This window comes from Myotis daubentonii, chromosome 2 (assembly GCF_963259705.1).
Source record: "Myotis daubentonii chromosome 2, mMyoDau2.1, whole genome shotgun sequence".
Taxonomy (NCBI): Eukaryota; Metazoa; Chordata; class Mammalia; order Chiroptera; family Vespertilionidae; genus Myotis; species Myotis daubentonii.
Genome location: NC_081841.1, coordinates 29,689,829 through 29,710,609, shown reverse-complemented (window position 1 = coordinate 29,710,609; position 20,781 = coordinate 29,689,829).

Sequence of the window (20,781 nt, the reverse complement as noted above, 5' to 3'; positions counted from 1 at the left end):
AGTTAAGGAGTTTCATCCCCTCCCTGACTTCAGGGAAAAATTCCTACCTGGGGAAACAACCTTTCTAGGAGAGGTGACCTTGGTTAAAACACACAGTGCTAAGGGGAGCAAACATATTAAGAACAGTATGCTATATACGCCAGGTCCCTTGAAACATATGCTGTGCAGATGTTTCTTTCCTGCAGTGACTGTGTCAAGCAGCAAGGATGGACCGGCTTCCGGCAAATTCCCCCCCCTTTTTTTTTTAAATGCTCACACATGCAAATCAGTGGCCACCTCTCAGATTGGGCCATTTAAGTCTCGGAAGAAGAGTGGCAAGCAATGATAGTGAGCATAGCTATAAACATAGTGGATGGAGCGCAGAAGGAGCCCCATTCCTGTAGAAGGTTGCCAGCCTCTTCAGTCAAGGGATTTCAGCTGTCCTCAAGTTATTGTTTTGATTGTCTTTGTTGGTCTGGCTAGCGGGCGGCGTCACTGGCGACAGGCTTCCCGAAGCGTCTGCAAGTTGAAGGACTGCATCAAAGGGTCCATCAGGGCCGTGGTTGATGGTGGTGTCGATGTCCGAGGAGGAGTAAGCTGTGCCCTCTGGATCCAGCTGATATGGAAAATGGAGGGTAGTAGAAAAAGAGAAAGCAAAAGAACTACAAGGCATGGAAGTGTTTAGAAAAAAGAAGGAGAAGAAAGGGAAGAAGGCAGCATCCTGACACAGCCCTTTCCTTCAGCTTCCCCTTTCCCTGTGGTCCCAGGTAGAAATGGGAAACAAGTCCTGTTGCAGTGAGAGGGCAGCTGCTGTCAGCCAGTCTGTCTTTACCTGGGTTCTGATCTGAGCTGGGCATGGGAAGCAGGAAGCAGCCATGGGGACAGGAGACCTTCCTCAGAAGGGGCGAGTGTTCAAGCCCCTGCACCATTGGGGAGGGGGGTCTGTGCCCCACCTTTGTTGCACCCCAAGTTTTCTCCTACTGGCCCCCGACTGTGCCTGTCTTAGGTTGCCCCACCCTGTGGAGTCTTACCCGTCGTTGACTACCAGCCATCTCTGGGCCAAGTAGGGTGATGTGAGGTTCAGTTTTGTCTCCTTGATAGCCTATGTCCCTCTGGCCTCCATGCCCAGCAACTGCCTTTGGATTCCCTCGCCTGCTGGCGGGGCTCTGGCATTGATCATAGGGAACTCAGGTTTCTTCTCTAGAGAGGGCCCAGCTTACACCATTGGGCCAGAGACAGATCCATGGTACCAGCCACCATGAGGCTTCAACCTCAGCATGAACAGAGAGCTCAGGCAACAGCTTATGGGCAATTGGATTGTAAGAAGAGGGTCCCTCTTGGCACAAGGGTAAGAGGCGCCAATACAGGGCAAAGGAGAGTCCTGGAACAGGGCTTTCTCAGCCCAGGATGTCAGGCTCTTGGCACAAGACAACTCCATGTATGGGACATATAGTAGACACCCCCTAGTCACGGCATAAAAGGGAGGTGCCCTTCCTGGAACAGTAGGGTAGGGAGATTCTAGAAAACGCTGTGTTCAGGAAAGAAGGAGAAAGGCCAAAGAACCAGCAAACAAGTAGTTAGATTTTAAAAAAAGGAAAAAGGAAAGGAGATGTGGGGCAAAGCTGAGACATGTGGAAAGACAAAAAGGAGGCACATGTGATCCTCCCAATGGATAGATAGTTCCAGCTCAGGGCTGCACATCTGCTGCAGACGGGCACTGGTCAGGTGTGCTATGATGAGGCAGAGATGGCGGGCGGTGAGACATAAGGTCGGACTAGACGGTCTGGAATCCACACAGGTGAGTCTGCGTCCTGTGGAAATATACAAGCATATCCTCTCCCCTGGGTTATAAGTACATCAGGTCCCTTCCAGGCTCCTGTAAGCAAGTCTCTCCATTTGACGAGGGCTTTAGGTTTAGATAGATCAGGGTTCCAATGCCTGTACATCGGGGAATTTCCCTCAGAATCTACATTTAGTATATTAATTACAAATTGAGCATGTTGTAGAACATGATGAGGAGAGGAATATTTAAACTCATTTTCTTGTAATTTTTTAATATGTGTTTTTAAAGTTTGGTGAGCCCTTTCTACTATTGCTTGGCCTTGAGGATTGTAGGGTATTCCTGTAGTATGTGCGATGCCGAATGTAGAGCATAAGTTTTTAAAAGCTCTAGAGGTATAGGCAGGCCCATTGTCAGTTTTAAGTGCCCTTGGTATTCCTAGGTAGGAAAAGCATTGGAATAGATGTTGACTTACATCTTTAAAGGCTTCTCCTGTACGTGCAGAAGCAAGGATAACATGAGAAAAGGTATCAATACAAACATGCACATAGCAAAGTTTGCCAAAAGATGGGACATGAGTAATATCCATCTGCCATAAGTCACAGGGTCTAAGTCCTCTTGGATTAACTCCAGTAGCAGGGCTAGGAAAATGAGTAGGACAATGGCCACAGTCACGCACAATACTTCGAGCAGCTTCTCTAGATATGCGATAATATAGACGGAGAGCAGAAGCATTTTGATGGTGAATGGCATGAGACCGCCGGGCTTCTTCTAGAGCTGTACAAACTACTGGGCGAGTTAGTAAATCCGCCTGATAATTTCCTTCGCTTAAGGGTCCTGGTAGGCAGGAATGAGCTCTAATATGTCCAATATAGAAAGCCTTTTCTCGTTTGTGAATGCAAGCTTGTAGCTGAGTTAACAAAGAGAAAATGGCTGTTCTTCCTTGTGGGAGAGAGGCGGTCTTAATATGAGGAAATAATTTAACTATATATTGAGAGTCAGTGTACAAGTTAAAGGGAACCTGTTGCAATTGTTCAAAAGCATAAATGACTGCCAAAAGCTCTGTTCTCTGAGCTGACGTCTCTAGAGTTTTTTGAACATGGGTTATTGAGTCAATGATTGTTACTGCCCTACCATTAGAGGAACCATCTGTGAATACTAAGGAGGCAGGAGGTGATAATGGTTCTTTTGAACATTTAATAGGAAATATAAACGGATGTTGGGAGAGAAATTGCAATATAGGTGATCTTGGCAAATGATGTAAAATTTGCCCTGGGAAGTTACCTATAGCTATTTGCCACTCTTCTTCAAATTGTAATAGTGTGTCTAATTGTTCTCTTTTATAAGGTATTATTATCTCAGTAACTTCTCTTCCAAAGAGTTCGATACTGCGTCGTCTACCTTTGATAATGAGAGTGGCCACTAGGGAGGGATAGGGTGGTACAATCTTCCTAGGAGTGACAGGTAAATGTATCCATTCTAATGGTCCTTCCTGCCACAAGCATCCTGTAGGAGTATATTTAGTGGCTAGAATAATTAAGGCCCAAGATTTGGAATAATCTAGATACTGTAGTTGCTGTTTATTGATGGCCTGTTCTATTTTTGCTATAGCCTTTTCTCCTTCTACAGTTAATTGTTGGGGAGACTTAGGGTTAGAATCTCCCTTTAAAATGTCAAATAGAGGTTTTAAGTCAAGACTGGTTATTTTTAGATATGGCCTGACCCAGTTGATATCACCTAATAGTTTCTGATAATCATTCAATGTGTTTAAATGATCTTTTTTTAATTGTAGAGGCTGATGGGTGATAGTAGAGGTATGTAATATTCTGCCTAAGTATGAAAAAGAAGGTTCAGTCTGAATCTTTTCTGGGGCTATTTTTAGACCATGTTCTTCTAAAGCAAGGATGGTCTGACTAAGAATTTCCTGTAAAGTAGCCCGATCTTTATGAGCTAGTAAAATATCATCCATATAATGAATAAGATATAGATCTGAAAATTTCTTTCTAATAACTTGCAATGCCTGATCTACAAACTTTTGACATAATGTAGGACTATTTTTCATCCCTTGTGGGAGAACCTTCCATTGGTATCTCTGATGAGGCTGTTTAAAGTTTTCTGATGGTATGCTGAATGCGAATCTTTGACAATCAGCTGGGTGAAGAGGTATAGTGAAAAAACAATCCTGTAAGTCAATAACAACAACACAATACTCCTGTGGAATTGCCACAGGGGAGGGCAATCCAGGTTGTAAGGAGCCCATATCTTCCATGGTGGCATTTATGGCTCTTAGATCTTGCAAAAGTCTCCACTTGCCTGATTTCTTTCTTATTACAAATATGGGTGTGTTCCAGGGACTATTTGATGGCTCTATATGTCCCTCTGCTAATTGCTGATCAATTAATTGTCGGGCTGCTGATATTTTCTCAGATGTTAAGGGCCATTGCTCAACCCATACTGGTTGTGACGATTTCCAGACTATGGGATCAGCAGTCCTAAGGGCAATGGCCCCAATTACAGATCCTGTCGAGGAGTGTGAGGTATTACTTTCCTTTCCTAATCCCTTTCCTGGATTAAATCTCGCGTCTAGCATCTGTGATGTTACTCTATCACTGGGGCTATATAATACAACTCCCATTTGAGACAAGATATCTCTTCCCCATAATGTAAAGGGGATAGTCGTAATTACATAGGGACAGAATGTCCCTGAATGTTGATCTTCATCAGCCCAAGTTAAAATCTGAGAACTCTTTTTTACATTAGATGCCTTGCCTAGTCCTACTAGGGAAGTGGAGGTGATGTGTGTGGGCCATGAAGAGGGCCAATCCTTCCCTGCTATGCAGGAAACATCTGCTCCTGTATCCAATAGACCTTCAGTTGGTTTTCCCTAAATTTGTAAAATTGTTGTAGGTCTAGCAGCATGGATTTCTTGTATCCAAAATGCTGCATCACTAGATCCAAAGCCTCCGGCCCCTCTAGCTTCCTGGGTAACAGCTGTCCCTATTTTATGTATTGGTAACAGGATTAATTGGGCAATTCTCTGGTTGGGCTGAATCTGTATAGTTGTGGTGGGTGGGGAAAGTAAAATCTGTATTTCTCCTGTGTAGTCTGCATCAACAACTCCTGGGATGACTAAGATCCCCTGTAAGGAGGTGGAGCTCCGCCCTAATATTAAACCTACGGTTCCCTCAGGCAGCGGCCCAGACACTCCTGTAGGAATGGCTGCTACTGGCGAGTCTGGGGTTAGTATTGCGTGGGTGGTTGAGTGGAGGTCCAATCCTGCACTGCCTGGGGTTGCCCTGAAGAGGTCACTGACTGATCGAAATTTGCAGAGGGGTTGAAGGTTGATGCCCCTATTATTGCAGGGGCCTGGGGCTGGCCCCTTCTCAAGTTTCCCAATTGAGGTGATGGGATATAACCTCCTTGGGAGCTATTTGTAGAGTTTAAAGGCCGACCATTTTTATGGTATTTTGATCTACATTCCTTTGCCCAATGGAATCCTTTCTGACATCGGGGACAAACGGTTTTTGGAGGATTAATATTATTCCCTAATCTATATCCAGGCTGTCGAGGAGCTTGCCATCTGGCCTGAGTATTATTATTATTTTTATTTGGGCATTCTCTGCTAAAGTGCCCAGATAAGCCACAAGAGTAGCAGTTCATATTTCTTTTATTACCTGTATTATTGCTGGCTTGTCCTATAGCCTGTACATATTGAGGGTATGTCTCCCCTTTGAGAGCTGCAGCTATAGCTATGCCCTGTATAAATGCTGGACTTACATCAGCACACTGTTTTATAAAATCATTTATAGTTCCTGTTCTGCGAATCGGCCTTAATAAAGCCTGACAGGTATTATTAGCATTTTCAAAAGCCAGTTGTTTGATTAGGATATTGGCTGCCTCTTTGTTATTGATTACTCTCTTGACTGCCTGCATGAGGCGAGAAAGGAAATCCTGATATGGTTCCTCGACCTTCTGTTTAACCTCTGTAAGGGTGGTTGTTTTTCCTGCTGTATAAGGTAGGGATTTCCAGGCATTTACTGCACAACTGGTTACTTTGGTAAGTGCCTCTGTGGGCATATTCATTTGCTCCTGAGCCGTGTTAAAATCACCTTCTTCTAATATCATGTCTAGGGTTATTCCTTTTCTGGTTTTTTTGCTAGTGGCTACAGCTTTCTTAGCAAGATCATCATATTCAGTTTTCCATAATAAGTAATCGCCTCCTGAGAGACAGGCTTTACAAACCTGTGACCAATCATAAGGAGTCATCCATTTACTGGCTAGGGTTTCTACCAAGGTTTGTGTGTAAGGAGCTAGAGGTCCATATTCAGAGCAGGCCAATTTTAATTCTTTAAGTACTTTGTAAGGTATAGGCTCCCAGGTGGGGTTTCCGTCCCCACCAGACTCATTCTCATATGTAACTGGGAAGCAGAGTGAGAATTCAAGATCTCCATTAGCTTCAGCTTCTCTTATCGCCCTTTGAAATTTAGACATGGAGCTCATAGGAGTCACAGGCTTCCTTTCTAATTTGGGGAGCCTGTTTTGAATGGGAGGGCCTCTCTCCTCTCTACTGACTGGAAAGGACCAATGGTCATGTTTATGATATTTATTCTCCTCCTGATCAGTAGGCATAGCTAAATTGCTTTTAGATTGAGCTGAAGACAATGATGATGTATCCTCTCTGGGTGGAGCCGAGGGACTATTTAAATTTTGAGAAAGTTCAACCATTTTTGCCTCTGGTGCCAAGGTTTCACAAATTGAATTCCAGAGAGAAAAGGTATCTGCCGGGACCTTCTCAGATCCATGGTAGCTGTAATAGTTCTTTAATTGCTCTCCTACTTTAGTCCAAGTTTCTAAATTAACAGTTCCATCCTCAGGAAGCCATTGACATACGTCTTCTATAAAACTTTCTGTCTGACTGGGAGTAACCTTAACTCCTCTGCTAGCAAGCATATGCGTTAAAAGATTAATACTGAGTCTTTTTTCTTTAGACTCAGTATGACCCATCTTGTCAATCTAAGTTCTGTACTAACTACCCGCTTACCCTACTTATCCTCTATAGGGGTGGTCTGAAGCACCCTACGGTGCAGTCCTATCCGTCCCAAGTACGGGGGGACTTACCTAAGGGAACCCTGTTTGGGCGCCAGATGCCGGGGTCCAACCCCAGCAGGTCCAGGGGTCCCCAAAGGTGTGGACGGAGTCGGCGAAGAAGGAATGACACGGAGACAGCGTTCAGTTGATCAGCAGCCTAGCCAGGATCTCCAGCCAAGTCCTGGTCTGGATCTCCAGAGAGGTTCTGCTGTTTATTGTCTTGTTACATCCGTATTTATACCAGTTGATTTTAATCCTGTCAATTTCTATTACAAAGGCTAGGGCGTTTCTTATCTCCATTCCAGGGAGTAAAGATTATGTAGCTTAAGCATGATTGTTTTTAGTGATTAACTACCCGCCTGGCACTTAGTTAAGGAGTTTCATCCCCTCCCTGACTTCAGGGAAAAATTCCTACCTGGGGAAAAAACCTTTCTAGGAGAGGTGACCTTGATTAAAACACACAGTGCTAAGGGGAGCAAACATATTAAGAACAGTATGCTATATACGCCAGGTCCCTTGAAACATATGCTGTGCAGATGTTTCTTTCCTGCAGTGACTGTGTCAAGCAGCAAGGATGGACCAGCTTCCGGCACTCAGGTACCGCTACATGTGAGTCTAGAAGGCAGTGTGCGGCTGCTCAGACAATAGTTGTGGGTATAGAGACTGATGCTACTTTATGGGAAAGATATGCATTCACCAGCTAGTGCCTGGCTGCCTGCCTGTATGGACTTTGCTGTGAAGATTGTTCTTGTCTGATGGCTATAGGGCAATGAAGATTCATTCTTATATACCTGCCACCTCTCAGGGCTTCTCCGTCTAAGACCAGGAATCCTAGGAAGTCCCGCCCCAGACAGAGGGTGTCGGACCCAACACCTGTTACTAGTGAGCAGAAGATAAAGGAGGAACTTGGACTAAGTTCCCAACAGTTAGTACAGTGGGCAGGGTTCAAGCAGGAACCACCCCTGGCGTAGTCGGATAGGACAATTTAGAAGAATACATGTACTCACAGCCACTCAGAAGAACTCAGAACAGCAGAGCTCATGCAGGACTCCTGCTGCGTGCTCTGACAGTGATATAATTATAAAAAGTGTTGCTAGTTATTAACTTTAAAAACTGGATTTTTCTTTGTAATTTTAGTATTGGTTCAGAGATGTTATTTAAATGGCAAAAAAATCGTTTGCACCAATGGTTCAGTATGACATGTAGATCACTTTGGTTGGTTCTGAGGCTTCCAGAATGACCCTTTTAACCATGATCATCACAAGGGCTGATGATATCCTGTTAGGTTGAATCTTATGTTTCTGTTGCTGGGTAAGAACAGTCTGCCAATAAGATTTTCATCTCCAGAATTTTAGTCGATAACTAACAGAACTTTTGTAAGTTAAATGTGCTTTTTATGTTTTAATGACAAACTCAATTTCTTTGATAAGTATTTCTATTTAAAAAATATTTTTATTGATTTCATAGAGGAAGGGAGAGGGAGCGAGAGATAGAAACATCAATAATGAGAGAGACGTGCCTCCTACATGTCCCCTATTGGGGATTGAGTCCACAACCGGGTATGTGCCTTTGAGTGGAATTGAACTCGGGACCCTTCAGTCCACGGACTGATACCCTATCCCCTGAGGCAAACCGACTAGGACTGTAATCAGTATTTCCAATTAATTTTAATTTTAATTAAAAATGCTTAAAGAATTAGACAAGAATGATTACTTGAGCCACAGTTAACATATCTAGCCTAAGTAGGCCTCTTCTAAGATGGCCCAATAGTGCCATTTGTGATAGTTCAAAACAACCAATGAAAGACAAATCCCCACTCTAAAAGAATCAACGTATTCTGGAAATACCGATGTCAAAATAAAGAGAACTTATAATTTTGAATATATAATTCTCAAAAACTTCCCATTTGAGATCCTTCAGGTAGTAATAGGAAGAGTAGAAGCAAGCTTAAGAGTCAGGGAGATCTTGTATCAAATTCTAGCTTCAATAACTAGGGTGTGTTATCTAATCTCTCTGATTCTCAGATTTTTATAATTTCTCCCTTGCAGGCCTATTGGAAGGATCAAGTTAGGTCATTTACTTAGAACTTTTAGCACATAGTAGCTATTATACCAAGTAAGATAAAATGTTTGTTTGTGGCTGAACTTATAAAAAATACTCCTCCTGAGATAATTGGTTTGGTATGCATATCTGAACTAAAAACATGCATTTTTAGATCAGATATGCATACCAAACCAATTTAAAATACATAAAGGCATTCCTGAAGTTATTTTTATTTCTGCATGTGATGCAAAATATAAAACAAGAGACTTAAATATAATATTTTAGTGCCAAGTAGAGAAATTTTCTTTCTGCTCCAAAAATTCAAATATTTTATTAAAATAAATTTGAAAGTTGCTTATAAGCACTCCTACTGCACTTACCCTTTTTTATATTTTAAATCAGAATTTTGAAAACTATTTTTGCACAAATAGCTCAGTTACACCCACAAATCACTGAATCTGTTTAGCATCTTTTGAAGAGGTGTAATTTTTTGAAAAATGTGACACTTGTTTTTGTGCCAGTTCATTTGTCAACATTAGTGTAATTAGCTCAAGTTTCATCAACTAGCTGGTGCAATCTGTTCAGAAAGCAACTTTGAATTTTGAATAGCCTTATAGACTCCAGTTAGAATTTAAGCCTGTGGGACTTTATTTTATTTCTCATATGTGAAAAAAAAAAGCAGAGAATTTCTTTTTTATAAAGCCAGCATGATTTCTTCAAAAAATTCACATTAGGTAGTATGGAAAGGATCATCAGAATTTTTATAATATCAATAGATATTTTAAGAAAGTATTAAAAAGAATATCTTTGAAATGTTCATTTACCCAGAAAAAATAATTATTTTGTTATATAGAAAATAACCACATAATACATCATCAATGCATTTATTTTAAACACAAGAATAGTTCAACTTGGCTGATGTCAGAAAAAATGAAACAAACATGCTAACAATTATATTTTTTTATTAATAGTAATTTGTCTCCACCCTGAGGCAGCAGAAGAAAAAGCTTAGAAAAACTTTGTTTTACCAAGATATATCTTTTTTTTTGAGATGGATACAAGTACACTGTTGCCTATACTCATTCTTGATACAGATATTCTTATATTGGCAAGAGAAATTTTAAAATTGTGAAAGAAAGGCTTATTTTGTGCATGTTTTTCTATGCCAGTATAGAATATACTTAGAGCAACAACAAAGAGAAGGTACGATCTCTGAATAATTTATGCTATTACAATATTCAATGTAACAAATAGGCGATTCTTAATAGGCTAAATCTTAATAGAACAACAGGAAGTAGAAAAATACTCATTTTTATGTTGAATAACCCAGATTAAATAATTAGAATTGAAAGACAAATCATACAAATATCCAACGTATGTTTATTGTCAATTTCCCTGGAAAACACACACACAGATACACCAATATCCAATACCATATTCCATGTTTTCAAGGAGCTTATGCTTAAGATGAGGAGAAAGATAATGTAGCGGAATAAAACCTTATATTTTTATAAGTGAAGTGCAAATAATATTGCATAAAATACAACTTCATCATAGGATATAATAACTCTTGAAGAATAGGGCAATCATTTCAATTGATTGCAATGCATCTTTGGATAAAAATGCCAGGTGAAAAGCATCATGAAAAATATATAGGTGGGAGATTCAAGATATCAAATTCTGTAAGTGGAGTGGACTTTCGGGTGTGAGGTATTGGAGGCATTCATTTATTGATCATTAAGTAAACTTTTGAGGTCTCTGCTGATTTCACTTCCAATGCTTATTTTAATCAATAGAGAAGACTGGCACAGCCTTAGCCTTTGATATAAATATGCTTAAAATATGAAAACTTAAAATATGAAAACATCGAGAGAATGTACATGTCTACACCGAATTTATAAGAAAATTAATTTTAAGAAAGAAAAATACAAAAACAGTTGTAGTGCGATGAACCTACTTTTTTTTTCTCAATGTGATGAATCTACTTTTTCCATAGGAGATCATGATGGAGGTGGCATGGGGACTGCCTTGAAGGATAGGTAGAGTATAGACATGGAGGAATCAGTTAGTGCATGTTAGTCCCACAATTTGTCACTGCTCTTCTGATAGAATTCCACTCACTTTTGTTAATTCCTCAGCCCTTAATACAATTGTGAGGAAACAGGGACTTATTTAATATTGGGGAAATGAATTATAAAGAAATCATTGAATATTATCATAAAAGTGATAAGTTGAATAAAAGTGGTGAGAGTGGATGTCCTTGCCATGTTCCAGATACTAGAGAAAAAGCGTTCAATTCTTCATTTATTATATTGTTAGCTGTAGCTTTATGTACATGTATTTTGTTAGTTTGAGAGAGTGGCCTTCTATTGCTAACTTGCTATGACTTTTTAAAAAATATATTTTTATTAATTTCAGAGAGGAAGGGAAAGGGAGGGAGAGATGGAAACATCAATGATGAGAGAGAATCATCTATCCGTTGCCTTCTGCACACCCTACACTGGGATTTGAGCCTGCAACCTGGGCATATGCCCTGACCAGGAATTGAACCATGACCACCTGGTTCATAGGTTGAGGCTCAGCCACTGAGCCACTCCAGCTGGGCTATTAAGAACTGCTGAGTGTTTATCTAACCTACTTCATGATAGGTACCTTCCTTGGCATTCATTTTCTGTGGCCAAGTGGCCTGTGGGGGCTTTAAACTAACACTAACCACTTCATGCAAGCTCAAGTCCTAGAGAGTGGTGGAGTCACATGCAATTTAAGTTCTTGGTAGGCCTTCCCTAATACCCTTGTCATGATCAACAGTCTTCCCTGCCTCCCAGGATCTTCCCCCAGTGTGGCCCTTAGATAATATCTTCATGGAGCTTAACAAAAACCCATTCTTTTTCATTTGAATTGCCCAATTCAGCTTTAGCCAAGGAACTCCATAATACTTCACCCCACAGACCCTAATAAAGGGTATTAATAAAGGCAGACCACAGTATCTACCTCTCTGCCCACCCCTGGCCTTGACATCTCTGTGTAGCTCATCAAGGCATGCCTTTCACTTCTCTAGGACCTGTGCGTAATAGACTTCACCATGTCATTTTCTCCTGTGGTCATTCTATTTGAAACTTTGCTCACCATCTGGCACCCTGTGCTTCACTTAACAAATGGTAATTTAACAAAGTCATAACAAGAACTGAAATTATATTTTGTCAAATGCTTTTGTGCATTTGTTGCAATAATCATGTGTTTCTTCCTTAGATGGATTATATTGATTCATTTTTGAGTATAGAATCATTCTCGAATTCCTGGGATAAACTTCACTTGGTGATGCTGTAATATTATTTTTCTGTATTGCTGGATTTAATAATGTTTTGTTGAGGATTTTTGCTTTTTTGTTTATGAGAGCAATTAGCCTGTAGTTTGTTTATTTTTTCTTTGTTTTGTAATGCCTTTGTATGGTGTAGGTATTAAGGCAATTCTAGTCTTGTAAAATGAGTTAGGGAATGTTTCCTCTTCATCTCTTTCTAGAAAAGATGCTATAGATTGATGGTACTTGCTCTTTAAATGTTTGAGAGAATTCATCAGTAAACCGTGTGTGCAAGGAGATTCTTTTTTCAGAAGATTTTATCTACAAATTAAATTTATTTAATGGTTATGAAGATATTCAGATAATCTTTTTCATCTTGGGTTTTAGGAGTTTGTGATTTTTGATGACTTAGTTCATTTTATCTAATTCGTCAAAATTATGTGTATAGATTTGTTTGTAGTTTTCCCTTTTTTCAATAATATTTTAGTGGGGTCTGTAGTAATATTCTTGTTATCTTTTTAAAAACATATTGTCTGGATCTGTATTAATATTCTTTCTTGTATTCTTGATATTAATAATTTACTTCTCTTTTTAAAAGTAATATTGCTAAAGGTTTATCAGTTTCACTAGTCTTTTCAATGAACTAAGTTTTACTAATTTTCTTTTGTTTTCCTGTTAATTTTATTACTTTCTGCTCTTTATATTTCCTTTCTTTTGATTGATTTTAAATTGTCCTTATTTTATTTTCTCAAGATATAATCTTAGATTATTGATTTAAAATTATTTTTATAGTATAAGCATTCAATTCTATAACTTTTTGCTAAGTACTGCTAGTTGTATCACACAAATTTTGAAATTTACATTTTCATGTTTTAGCTAAAATATTTTCTAATTTTGTCTAAGGCTTCCTCTTTTACCCATGGATATATTAGGGCTGTGTTGTTGAATTTCCAAGTGAGTGAAGATTTTCCTCCTTTTCTCTTACTGATTTCCGATTTAATTTCAATATGCTCCACGAAAGCATTTTGTATTTCAAGTCTTTTAATTGTGGTGAAGTTTGTTTTATCACTGAATGTATAGTACATTAGGTTGAATTTTCCATGTGCACTTGAAATGAATATGCAATCTGATGTTGCCCATTGTGCTATCAATGTCAATAAGATACAGTCAGGATGTAATGTTGTAGAGCTAAGCTGTAAACTTGTTCATTTTTCTTTCTACTAGCTTTATCTACTGAGAGAACAGTTTTAAAATAATTCTATGGTAATTATAATTTATCTATATCTTTTTAGCTTTGTCAGCTTTTGCTTCATGTATCTCGATACTCTTATTATTTGAATATATCTTGAATATTGTTGTGTCTTTTTAGCAAATTGACATTTCATTCAATGTACAATCTCCCTATTTCTTTTTTTTCTTTATCTCTAATACATTGTTTGCTAAGTCTACTTTGTTTGATAATAATATAGCCATTCCAGCTTTCCTCTCATTAATGTATGTATAATATATTCTTTTCTAATATTTACTTTTAAACTGCTCATATTATTATGTTTGAAGTGAGATTCTTGTGGACAGACTATGTGTGGGTCATTTTCTTTTTAATCCATTATTATAATTTCTGGTTTTTAATAGTTGTGTTTAGACCATCGTATATACTAAATATTACTGAACAACAATTATGCCTTTATCAGTAAGGTGATGAAAGCTTTGGGGTTAGGTAGAGGGCATCTTTAAAGTCTGATTAGCCTTTCAGTGGTCAGCATGTAATAAAGGAACAAAATGGAAATATCTCATCTGGGGTTTTATATATCCAGGGTCCCCTAAGATGCCAGTGAATGGAGAGATAGAGCTTAAGCTCGCTGGTCTCAGCAGTAGCAACATGAGTGCAGACATGTTTCTGCGTCATCTGATTGCCCCCCAAAATAAGTTATATGTTTTTGTTTTTTTTAAATATATTTTATTGATTTTTTACAGAGAGGAAGGGAGAGAGATAGAGAGTTAGAAACATCGATGAGAGAGAAACATCGATCAGCCGCCTCCTGCACATCTCCTACTGGGGATGTGCCCGCAACCCAGGTACATGCCCTTGACCGGAATCGAACCTGGGAACCTTCAGTCCGCAGGCCGACGCTCTATCCACTGAGCCAAACCGGTTTTGGCAATAAGTTATATGTTTGTACTTAATTATATATTTTGTAATATATAAGCATGTACTAATTTATGCAATGCCTTATACATGCTTATTAGGTTAAATCTGTAAAGTAAAATTCAAACCTATACTTTACAGATTTAACCTTATAAACATGTACTAATTTAGATATTGCACTGGTGACCATTTTAAAGTAACTTTGCTTCTAAGCGCTGGAGGGGGGAAGTGGCCATACAGATTTTCCTAGAGTTTTTTCAATTAAGGTTTGGGTGGTGGTGAGAAGGTATAAGCTGATCATGGAAAGAATCTCAAAGCATTAGACAAATAGCAGTATAAGAAAAGATGGATGAGGTGATGCTCTTTTATATTGAATGGTGAAAAATCACCATGGTGATGTGAGGCAAGGTGGGTTTAACAAGCTAAAAACATTAGAAAACCGGTTAATCCCAGGAGTTTCACCTGTGGAAGTTCCTTAGCCTGTAGATCAGTGGTTCTCAACCTTGGCTGCACATTAGAATCACCTGGGAATCTTTTTAAAATCCTGATTTCTGGGCCTCATCCTCCAGAAATTCTGTTTCTTTGTTACTAATGTTGCGGCCCCACCCCATAACAAAGACAGAATTTCCGGAAGATGAGGCCCAGAAATCAGGATTTTAAAAAGATTCCAAGGTGATTCTAATGTGCAGCCAAGGTAGAGAAGCGCTGCTGTAGATGCTGAGGATAGTGTGAGTAGAAGTCAGATCTGTCTTTTGGCCCAACTCAGGGGTGGCATGTGTCTGAATGAGTACTAAGCCAAAATTAGGATAGTGGAAAGAGAAAGCAGGGCAAAGGGGCACTGAGGAAGTAAACTAAACACAGTTACCATAAGCACTCGTGTGTACAAGTTTCCTGGTAGTAGTATTTAAATTTATTTTTTAAATCCTCACCCGAGGATATTTTTCCATTAATTTTTAGAGAAAGTGGAAGAGGGAGGGAAAGACAGAGAGAAATATCGGTGTGAGAGAAACACACTGATTGGTTGCCTCCTGCAAGGATACCAACCAGGGCCCAGACCTAGAAGGAGCCTGCAACCAAGGTAAGGGCCCTTGACCAGAATCGAACTCAGGAACTTTCAGTCCACAGGCTGATGCTCTATCCACTGGGCCAAACCAGCTAGGGTGGTACAAGTATTTAAAACACTCCTTGAAATTCTCAAAATATCCAAATATCTAGATATTTATAATTAATTTTGAGTCCCTCTAATTAAGTGCTTACATATTTGGTAAGAAAGTTTTGTTCTCCCATTAATAAGAAATATTTTGAAGTATGTTAGACCACTTTCTTATAAGCAATTTTAATTGCATTAAATTGTATTCAGATTCTGATCCTTATTTTTTTCTTTTAACAGAACAATATTATATTTTCTAATCTAAAACATTAATCTTCAAAGCTTTAGGTATATGAATCAGTCTCCTGAAATACTTTGAGATTTGTTTTCTTTGATTTTCCCATTCAAAACAATAAAGGTAGATATTAAAAATGTGATATCATGTTAAATCTGTGAACTTTGTAGTCAAAAAGAGTTAAGTTTTAATGACAGTCAGACAACTTACTACTTTTATGACATTTACCGAGTTACCTCTCTGAATCTTGCTGTCACTTTTGCCCCTTTATTAAACTCTTTCTCAAATTACTCACTTCTGCTATTTCCATCTGGGAACCTGACTTTTTCTCTAAGTGACTATAATAAATTTTTAAAAGCTGCAAAAATTCATACTTTTTACTCTTATTTTTAGAAAAATACTAAATATTGTTTTTCTCTCCATTGTATCTGTAAGATAGATTTAGAAAAGAACACATTGAAAAAATCATGAATTTACATGTTATTGCACATTAACATTGCATGTAATGACTCCTGAGTCCAGAGAAATAGTGACATTATTTGTTATTTGGAGCATATATCCTTGGTAGCTTTCATCAGAGATTCAAAAGCATGTTTGCTCCTTCCTGGTTATGCTATGCATGTTGTATAGATTATTTATCCTAAGGGTGAACTAAGAGCATTAAAAAAGTCCCATTTTGAAATTTCACTGAATTATTAAATTATAGTTGAATTATTGTGATAGCTGAACATGACTAAATTATTAACTAATAGCTAAGAGATGAATGACTACTTTATTGGCTTAGGACCCGCTGTGAGATCAAGTGATTTTTTAATATGAAGACTATAATTTAAAAGCAAAGGGCTTTTTATTTTATTTTTTAAAATATATTTTTATTGATTTCAGAGATAAATGGAGAGGAAGAGACAGAAACATCAATGATGAGAGAGAATCATTGATTGGCTGCCTCTGGCTCCCCCTATCCCCCACTGGGGATCAAGCCCACAACCCAGGCATGTGTCCTGATCAGGAAATGCACCATGATCTCCTGGTTCATAGGTCGACGCTCAACCTCTGAGCCACACTGGTTGGGCTAGAAAAGGACTTTTTAATGATAACTTTAAAACTCTTACTGAAGCTCTCCCCACTCCCACTACTCTGGTTATGTTTTCATTCTAATGCTTAAACTTCTATCTCTAAACTTACAACTCTTATGGACTCCAGATCAATGTAACCAACTTCCTATTCAGTTCCACCTGATTGACTGATAAGCACATCAGACTTTGAATATCATAGTAAAACTTCTTATATTACCTCCAAAATATGTTCTAATTATCATTAAACAAGACTCCATCTTTTCACTAGAAAATCCATTTCCCGCTGTTTTCAAAATACTAACTAATAAAACTTCTTTCCACCGCCTTCCTTGCAATATACTCTTAGAACGTCTCTCTTTCCTAGATTTTCCTTACAGCTTCCTGACTGGCTCTTCTACTCCCAGCCAAGCCATCATCTGTCTCCTCTAAACACAGCAATGACTTTTTGTGATAACATTTGAATCACATCATGACACTGTTTTGCTCAAAGCCCTCCAATGGCTTCCCACCTCACTCAGTAGGGGATGGACTTGATCTGCTTTACATGATCTGCTCTCCTGTTAGCTTTCTGACCTCGGCTCCTATGATTCAAGCCCTTGCTCACTCACGATTACCACACTGGCTTCCTTAATGTTTCTGAGCTTGCCAGGCATGCTTCCATGGTGGAACCTGTGCACATCCTATTCCTATGGCCAGGATTGCTCTTTCTCTTTAGATCCACATGGCTTCATGGCTTGTTGCTTTACTCCTTCAGATATTCATTCTCATCACTTCAATTTGCCCTTTATTAACTACCCTTATAAAAATTATGAACACGTTTCATTCTATTTACTATATTTCTTTCTCTTTTATATTTACTTTTCATAGTCTTGATCACACCATCTTTTATCCTATATACTTTGCAAATACAATACTTTTATTTTTTTAAAGTTTGTCCCTTTAAGAAAGTCTCGGATTCTAATATTCATGTTGGCAGGGATTATTGTTTGATTACAATCATATTCCCAATGTCTAGTCTAGAAGGATGTTTGACACTTTCAGAAATTTAATAAATATGTTTTGAATGAATAAATGATTACAGAACATCAGCAACAAAAATTTTAATAATAAAAAGTGCCCTCAGATTTTCATGCTTAGTTCTAAGCCATTTGCTTTCTGTTTACAAGTATACTCTCTATGCCCTAACTTTTTATCGAAGCATATGAAATACTTTCTCTTAAAGGTTTTGGTAACAGTATTCTTAAGCTGATAACATTATCATAGATTTGAGGTCATTGGCCTTTTAATTGTTGCCACAGTTAGCAGTAAAAGCCTGGACCAAAATTTTTGGAAAATGTAAATCTGCCACAAATTCTCATAATAAATTATTCATAGTGGGTCCCTGTGTTCATAAGTAGGTTATTTCATCTGTCTACACGTATAAGAATGCACCTATCTTTGCTGGTTTTACTATGTTAAAAATGCAATCAGATAACTTGCAATAGTATGGTAAAGCTCCAAGAGATGAGTTTTTCAGCTTTCCAATCAATACTGAAATTACAAAACTACATTTTTATTTTTAGTTTTTAAAGAGGTTCAGAAAATTTTCTTATTCAAAATTTATACAGTAGTATTAATTATATAATAAGTTTTCTTAGAGAAAATATAGAGGATAATAACCCAATATGGCAATTAACAATTATTGGTATGCTTATTTATTTATATAATTAATTTATTTACTATCATACGTGTTGGATTTTATTAGCTTTAACAATTTATTTTTGAGATCGAATGCTCCTATAACTTTAAAATTTGTTTTAAAAGTGCATACCAGTACATTTCAAGTAGACATAAATTAAGGAGCTACTTCACGATGAGAAAATGGCATATGAGTACTTACCATTAGAACACAGTGAACATCCCAAGGTCAAATTCAATGCTATGTATTTACTCCATAGTACAAACACCAGAATGATGCAGAAATAGCTTTCTGCCTATCTTGAATAAGGAAGAGAATAAATGAGAATGGGAAGAGTTCTTATAAATCACCAGAATCAATCTTCTCTGTCATAGTGGAGGAAAATGAGATTTAATTACTGAAAGCAAGACTAAATTATATTAATATTACTAAATCTAGATAATTTACACATAAATAACTCAGAAAATATTTGTACAGTTGAGTACACCGAGTCACAAATTGGGAATTTGCTATTACTCAAAGATCATCTTTTAAAGGCAGAGTTAAGACATTAACTTGAAGATGATCCTACTGTCCTTCAAGGTATAGTACATATTTTTTCTTAAAAAGTAAAGCAATACCTGCTATCTGGTTTTGAGTCCCTGATCCACGGAGTACATAGGTCCAGAATACCACTCTCACAATTCTTCCCTGTGTTTCACTTTTAGAATATGGGCTTCCCAACCCATACAGTTTCTGGATCTATGTTTGGTTCTTGGGGGGAATAGGGAACACTTCTATGATATTACAAGGCTATGAAACTTGGTTGCTGTTTGGGGATCTTTTGTCAGATTATTAGAGGGAAATAAGGAAGGTAGGTGTATAGGCAATGGTGATTGATCTTTATTATAATGAGAATACAAGATGGTTGCTACCAAATGGCATAGCGGTCAGTTTGTGTTGAACTCAGTGAATTCACTGGGATGTCTCTTGATATTCTTGCCTTGAAAGGGCAACTGGAGTCAAAGTCATACAGGAGAACATAGCACTAGGTGCTCAATCCCTTCAGACTGTGAAGGCCCCTGGCTTAACATACTGCCTAGCACTTGAATAATTGCAGGGCATCAACTGCAATAGTAGTCATCCATAGTTTTTTCTCATCTATTTTAACACTTTATTTCTTTAGAAGTTATGACTAACCATCACGCTGATGAGCCAGTGATTGATAAAAGTGAATACATTTAAGGCAAGCAATGACTAGATCTCAGTTATGCAAAAGGTGTACGGTGGAAGACAATATCAATAGTCAGTGCTTTTCCTGTGTGTTTAGATCTAACAGTTTCTTACTGCAACTACCTTCAACAAATTGCTTGCGAGTTTTCTATAGCTTCCAGAAAATATTCTGCATATGCTTATAGTGAGAATAACCTGCCACAGGAATTGACAGTTAAAACTCTAGTTCTCACAACTTATGTGAGACAAGTCAGGTAATTTCTCTACAGCCACCCAAATCTTCCCATGGCAATTGAGCCCTAATTAACCACATTGTAACCTGTTCCTTAATGCATTCTGTATTGATGTTCTTCCCTTCCAAGTTCCATTTCTCTATTCATCTATCGGTACTTTCTGGGATCACTTTCCTAATTACTATCATTTGCAATCAAATCCTTGCCTCAGTGTCTGCAACTGGAAAAAATCTAACCTAAGACCTATTGTATGTCAGGCAAGTGTGCTAAGGAAAGGACATCAGGATTGGCTAAGAAATGTTCATAGCATTGTGGAGAATTGACATTTTAAATAATTTCTGGGGGGAAAGCTTAATTGAGAATCTGATATTTAAGCAAAGATCTGAAGTTTGTGAGGGAACCTGAAAATGTCTGAAGGCAGAATGTGCTAGGTAGGACATGCAGCAAAAATCATGAGACTGAAACGATTCTGGCATGTTCTTGAATTAATGAGGTGCCTATGACTCTGGAGTAGAGTAAGACAAAGAAAGGATAGGAAATAAAATCAATGGAATGAGACAGTGATAGGATTGTGGGAGATTGTATTGCGTCTCATAGGTTGCTGTAAGATCTTTTTATTTTCTTTGAAAGTGGAGGGGTACTACAGGAAGATTTTGGATGGTTTGATCTGTCTTAGATTTTTCAAGTATTCTCTTTGCTTTTGTGTGAAGAATGGACCTAATTGAGGCAAAGGCAAAACAGGGGAAAAGTCATTACACAAGGTAAGGATAGGAATCAATGTTGTATTAAGGTGGTAACAGTGATTGTGGTTTAGGCTTTGGACATATTTTGAAGGTAAAATTAACTGAATTTACTTGAGGATT